General features: G+C 29.9%; 1 long non-coding RNA gene across 1 annotated transcript; it reads right to left on the bottom strand.

Annotated features, from left to right (window-relative positions):
• Positions 1-1714: 1714 nt before the first annotated feature.
• On the bottom strand, positions 1715-2534 carry LOC140440669 (uncharacterized). The gene is made up of 2 exons (XR_011950907.1): positions 2452-2534; positions 1715-2298 (listed from the first exon to the last, which is right to left on the bottom strand). It is a non-coding gene; the product is annotated as an uncharacterized lncRNA (long non-coding RNA).
• Between the last annotated feature and the right edge of the window lie 4286 nt (positions 2535-6820).

Genomic DNA, 6820 nt, shown 5'->3' with positions numbered 1-6820 from the left:
CCCAAAAAAAAATCTTTATTTCGAAAATAAGTTACAATTTTTGAGAAATTCTACAAACTACTACATTTATTGATTTAAACTTGACTATTGAAACATAATAATTACAATAATAATAAAAATATTGATTTCTTCCTATTTATAACGTCGGATATCGGAATCTGCTGATTCTTAATAGTAAGGGAGCTTATGGCTACATTTCTATATATATATATATGTATATATATATATATATATATATATATATATATATATATATATATATATGTTCATTCAGTAGAATCTTAATAAGAAAGATAGGTTACCTACTTTAATAATTTACCAACAATGTAAGTAGACCATTGTTTCTTAGAAAACAATTTAGGAGTATACAATAAATAGGATTACCAAGTAATTTATCTCATGTTAACATATACTTGCTTGGTTGGAGCAGTGACTGACTTACAATATCAGAGTTAGGGAACCACTGTTATAAGAAAAAGCCGAAATATACTCCATATCATTAGGAATGGCTAACTTTGGGACCAGTAATGCGTGGCTAAAAAAGTTCAAAAGAAGACATGAACTTGCTTTTAAAAAAAGTTTGAAGGGAAAGTGCAGGAGTCAACATTGAAACCTACCTTTGAAATATGAAGCAAATGCCAAATCATGGATGACTTCTGTAATTGTTAAAAACTGGCTTATAAATATTGATAAGAAAATGGTCAAATAAAAATCTTGTAATTCGTTAATAATATATAGGTAAAAATAATTATCTATAAATTATTTACCTAATTATACTAAATAATTTAATAATTATTATAAATTCCACCAATAAAAGTAGTTAAAATCCAGTACAACATGAAAATTATAGCCTATGCCTATGTTTCAAGGTATCATTCAAAACTTTAAGGCATTATATCAAAAGGAAGTTACCAAGTAAATGTTGGATAATATGGAAGAAAAAATGAATTCTACTATAGATGTATTGAAACCTATGGCAATGGTCAATAAAGCTTGACAAAATGTAACTATGACTACTATAAAGAACTGTTATGTATACTGTGATTTTGCAATTGCCAACAGAAGAAACTGAAACCGAACATATTTCTATTTCACCTCCAGCATGAATTATAGTGGTATTTGAATCAGGAATATCATTTAAGGACTTTGTTAAGTGCAATAAAGGAGTTGCTGAAACATTATCTTCTGATGTCGAAATTATCCAGTTACAACGAAAATCAATAATGATTTAGATGACATAGAAGAATAATCCTACATAATATATTCTCTGGATTTACACAAAAAAAATGCAAGAAGAATGCTGAATTCTTTACGAAATTTTATAAAGCAAACCAGCAGCTCTGAAAAATTGTCTGCTCTATATACCTTATGAGTTTGTTAGAGAACAACTGAATTGTCAATGTAAATTACTGACTTTTTAATGCCATATTTCTCATTTTAAGGATGTTTTAAAAAAATGTTAATTTATAATAAATAACAAAATGTTCTTTTTTAACTCAAAATTAGTATGAATCTCAACCTCTTTAAGTGGAATTAAAATATGACAACAAAAACTGGTGAAATCCATAAGTTGAAAACTCAATAACTTGAATTTTTTCCCTTAATGTTTGGCTTCCATAGGTTCTACTGTGTAACTAAAACGTAAGAATTATCCATTATATAAATAAATATGTAGTTTATATTGTTTTTGGTTTAGAAAATAAAACACAATAAATATTATTTGTAGTTATTAATTTATTTAAACACCTCAAAAATGTAGCAATACTTAGCAAAGGTTGGATGCACTACTAATATTTAAAACTAAATGCATACCTTTAACTTAAAGCAGTTAAAATATAATTAAGTATAAGTTGATGCATACAGACACCTGAACTTCACAGTGAATTGTTCGATATTTTTGGTTTTGTTTAAAGTTTTTAATTCCTCTTTGTCTTCTATCTTTCAAAAAATCCTCATGAAACCAGATGAATTTTCTGACAAGGGACTGCCATTGGGCACACCTTTTACTGTCATATATTTAGCTTGAATTCTTTGTTTAGTGTTAAATATTTCAGCCATGAGCCCAGACCCAGATAAAGGATGCTGTTACATGCTTAAAATCACCCTGTAAAGCCATACAATCATGATAACAAACTGAAAACAAAAGCATCACCATCTTCTTCATTAACAAGTAATGTGGATGCATATAATGTTAATGGAACTTTTTTATTCTGGGCATGTTTTACAATACTCCATTTGCTGTTAGATGCTGTTACGCTTAAGCTGCATAAAACTTATGGTTCATCTCCATAGAAAGATCTAAAATTAAATTTGACCATTTAGCACTTATAATTTACAAAACTAGTATCAATTTACAAACGATAATTCAAGACAAATAGTTATTGTGTATAAAACAGAAATAGTAATAACTAGTAAATAATTTAAATTAAATTTAAACTTGTTTATACTTACATTGAGGTTTTTGTTGTTTGTTTGGGTTTATATGACTGCGGCCAGGACACTGAATCCATTTACCATACATGGAAGATTTTAACATCCTCTAATGCTAATGAGCAAAAATTACTATTGAACTAGGAATTTGCCTAGCATAAATGAGTCAAATTACTAATATTTGCTTTGCTATATCCTTTTAGCATATGGAAGTATACTTATTTTGTAAGATAATAAAACCACAGTTTATGTTAATGCCCTTCAATGAACTGTTAATCATTGATTCCATCCTAGTCACAACATTAAGGAACTTGCTGTGTACTATAATTATAGTTAACCTCACTTTGACCACAATATATACCCAAACCCAACTTTGACTGCTTAATTTTGTAGAATTTATTCCCACTAAATATTTTTATTCTGTACAATAAATAATTTTATTATTTGTTATCAATACATTATACGGTGTAAATAAATATTGATTGTCGGTAATTCGCAAAGTTCTATTTTATTTACTATTTAGTTTGTTTACTATTAATATTGGCTATGAGTACGTGTGCTTGGTTGTATAGTAATTTCCAACGACTTTTAGTCTGTCAAAAAGTAACTAACTTCTCAAAAAAATAATTACTAAATTCACTGGACAGTTCGGCCTGGGAATAGCGAACCGAGTTTATTCAAAGAATGTGATAAATTTGGTTGACAACTTGTCGTTAAAAAACCAAACAATGAAAGGAAAAGGTGGTTAAGATCACCATTTACCCTACAGTGATTGATCTGTCAACAAAGAACAAAGCATGTGAAGTCAATCCAAAATATCATATATTATAATATTATGACGTCACTGGTTAGCCAGCCAACAGGTGAAGATTAATACAACTTCCACAGTCCAAAGGTTCAAAACATTTAGGACCGTAATGAAAAAGATTCTATGAATCAATTTCAGTTTAAAATTTTATCAAACAAGTTCATCAAAAAGAACAATTACTTAATTATGTAAAAGTGATATTGACAAATAATTAATAAAATGTAAGTTGATAAATCTTAGTTAAGGAAGGAATAATTTATTTTATTTTATTTTTATTTAAATTTATTATATGAAGATGTGATAAAGAAAACACCAATGTGGGACAAAATTTAAGTAAACAACATATCAAGCCTAATTCTGCAAAATTAATGCATGATAAATTTGGCTCAAATTACTAATGTCGGTTCTCTTATTAAGGGTATTAGGATGTTTTAATATTAAACACATTTCTAAAAACTGTCTTTTAACGAGATTGCGTTCAGTGCCAAGAATTTTAACTGCATTAAAGTTTACTTCGTGCTTAGTGTTAATAGCATGTTGGGCAAGAGCACAAGTATGCTTAGATAAATTAATATCACTGCGGTGTGTGGTAAGACGCCCTCTCAGTGATCTCCCTGTCTGACCGATGTAACATGAGTCACACTCAGCACAAGGTATATGATATATTACATTAACTTGTTCCAGAAGGAACAGAGGTGTTTTAGTTTTAGAAAACAAATTCCTGACAGTCTTAGCATTCTTAATAGCAATTTTAACCGGTACGTTGTTATGTTTGTACAGTTTAAGGAGTTTCTCAGTAACTTGAGGAAAATAAGGTAAAGATGAGTAATGGGTAGTTGGATTCCCAAGTACAGTATTAGGCAGAACAGTGTTAATTGAATTATTTGATATTATTCTAAGTTGGTCACCATTGGGTATGTCATTTAAAGAAGAACCATAGCTTTGAACGAAAAGGTATTTATTAATAAGGGAGGATGGATAGGAATTCTCAATCAGAATATTTTTAAGTAATTAAAAGGATTCCCTTAGATTAATCGGATGTATCAGTCTATTTAGCCTGCAGCTTAAAGCTTTAATAAGGTTTAATTTATATTTAAAGGGATGACAAGAGTGGTAGTTGAGAAACCTATTAGAGGCCATTGGTTTCCTCTACCAACTTGTAGTAAGGGTGTTATCTCCCATTCTAATGACACGCATATCTAAGAAGGGAATACTATTTGTGTTAGAGTCCTCAAGTTCAACAGTGAACTGTAAATGAGGATCAAACTCATTGAATAAAGACAAGGTGGCCTGAATCTTGTCTAGAGGTAAGGCTAGTAATAAGTCATCAACATACCGTTTAATAAAATGGATTTGGAAATCTAAAAGACCCAAACGGTCAGATACTAAATCATCCAGTACATAATTAACCAGGATGGGAGAGATTGAGGAACCCATAGGTGTCCCAAAAATTTGAAGGTAATATTTGTCGTTGAAGACCAAAAAATTAGTGTCAAATATTAATTGTAAAAGTTCTGCAAATACATCCCAGGATACAGGACAGTTTGGTTGGATGGAGTTCCAGTGATTTCTTAAGGAGGTAATAGGGAGTTTTTGTAAATACCTAACGTAACGTATCTCTCTATACGTAAAGAACTAACGTATCGAAGAAGATGAACGTTAAATTGATAGTTTTTGTTCTGCACGTAACGTAACGATGTTGCTGCCCTCACCGAATTAGTGATTAACTAATAAATTGTCAGTGCCAGTCTTGTCCTTGTCATTTAACCCTATTTTTGATATTCAAAATAAATAACAAATATTTTTTATAATTTTTGACACGGACGCGATATTAAATGTAGGTGCCTTTATTGATGATGAAGAAGACGAAGACATAGAAGATGCCCTTCTTCTCCACATCTTGCACGACTATACGGCCGCTTTAATTTTGATACAATTAAAAATATTACTTGCTTTGGAATTAAATTCCACCTTTCTGGATGGTCGTAAGGGTTCTTGCCTACAACTTCCTTCAACAAGAACAAATCATCTTCATTGCTGAAGTGAAGTCGTTTTCTACTGCTTTCCATTATTTATAAAAATCAAAACAAATATACGTAACCACAAATGTAAAAATACACGTACCACGTGTGCTTATGAAATGTGGATGTTGAAATTTTGGTAATCGGGTAAGATTCCCTTGCGCATTCGGTTACCTTCGGCTCGATAGGGATGCGTATGAACGTAACGTACCAGCCCGTTACGTTAGGTAATACGTATCTAGATACGTTAGTTCAACCATTAATGCGCATGCTTATATGTCAAAAAGATACGTTACGTATACGTATTTGCTTGCACAAAAACTCTCTAATAACGCTAGAAAGAGGTAAATTAGTGAAAAGAGATACCACATCAAAACTCACTAAAATGTAGCCTTGTGGAAGTTCAAAATTATTAATAAATTCACTAAAATGAAAAGAATCAACAATATTAAAGTTGTTATTATAATTATAAGATTTAGATAAGATGTCAGTTAAAAATTTTGCAATATTAGTGTTTGGTGAATTAATGGAAGAAACAATTGGCCTCATGCTCAATGTGGGCTTATGAATTAGCACAGCAACAGAACATGTTTATCACATGTTCTGTTGCTGTGCTAATTTTGTTAAATTGCAAACTATACCTAGTTTCAATTAATTGTTTTATACAACGTTAACTCTGAATGTCCAGTTTCGTAAGCTTTTTCATATTTTTAACATCATTGACTGCTACATGTCTTTGTAAGGTAACACACTTTTGTTGTAACTTCTCTATGGATGTTTGGTTTCATATTGTTCTTTTTAGATGAACTGATGATGCTTTCTGAGCAGAAAGCGAAACGTCTTCAATAAATAGATGAAGTAGCCACCTTCTTTGTCTTTTATTTCTCCACTTTGGCCGAAAAACCCACCACTCTTCGAGTGTACCTTAGTTTATATATATATATATATATATATATATATATATATATATATATATATATATATATATATATATATATATATATATATATTGATACGATTGGGGTTTATAGAAAATAATTTATAAGTTATATACTACATAATATTAGATATAAAAAAGTATTTGATTATTTTAAATAAGTTATATACTATAGAATTTTATAAAAATATATTTATGTGAGGGCATTTTAAGAAATTAGCATATAATAATTGTAAAAAGTTGTATTTTAATGTTGTAAATAGATTTAAGTGAGCCATGTGCATAGGCAATCAAAAATACTCTCGAAGTGACAGATAGAAATTAAGAATTATAAGAAATATAAAGTGGGGTTATATTGTTTGAAATGTGGATTTTATTAAATTAGAGTGTTAGTTACTAATTTGAATGTTTATTCTGATCTGAAAAGCCTAAATGTCAACAAAATTATTAATGGAACATTAACGAATTCTCCAGAGTGCAGAGTGTGACCATTGTTTACGGTCGAACATTCTGGAATAATGATTATGGCGGTGGATCGAACAGATATTTTTTTCGAGAACATCTATATAGAAGTTAATAGAACGAATGGAACATGATCTCTTACCAGATGGTTCTAGAATATCC

Source organism: Diabrotica undecimpunctata, chromosome 5, assembly GCF_040954645.1.
Source record: "Diabrotica undecimpunctata isolate CICGRU chromosome 5, icDiaUnde3, whole genome shotgun sequence".
In the NCBI taxonomy this organism is placed as follows: domain Eukaryota; kingdom Metazoa; phylum Arthropoda; class Insecta; order Coleoptera; family Chrysomelidae; genus Diabrotica; species Diabrotica undecimpunctata.
Note: the sequence above shows the minus strand (reverse complement) of the source record. Positions and strands in the feature narration are given on the sequence as shown.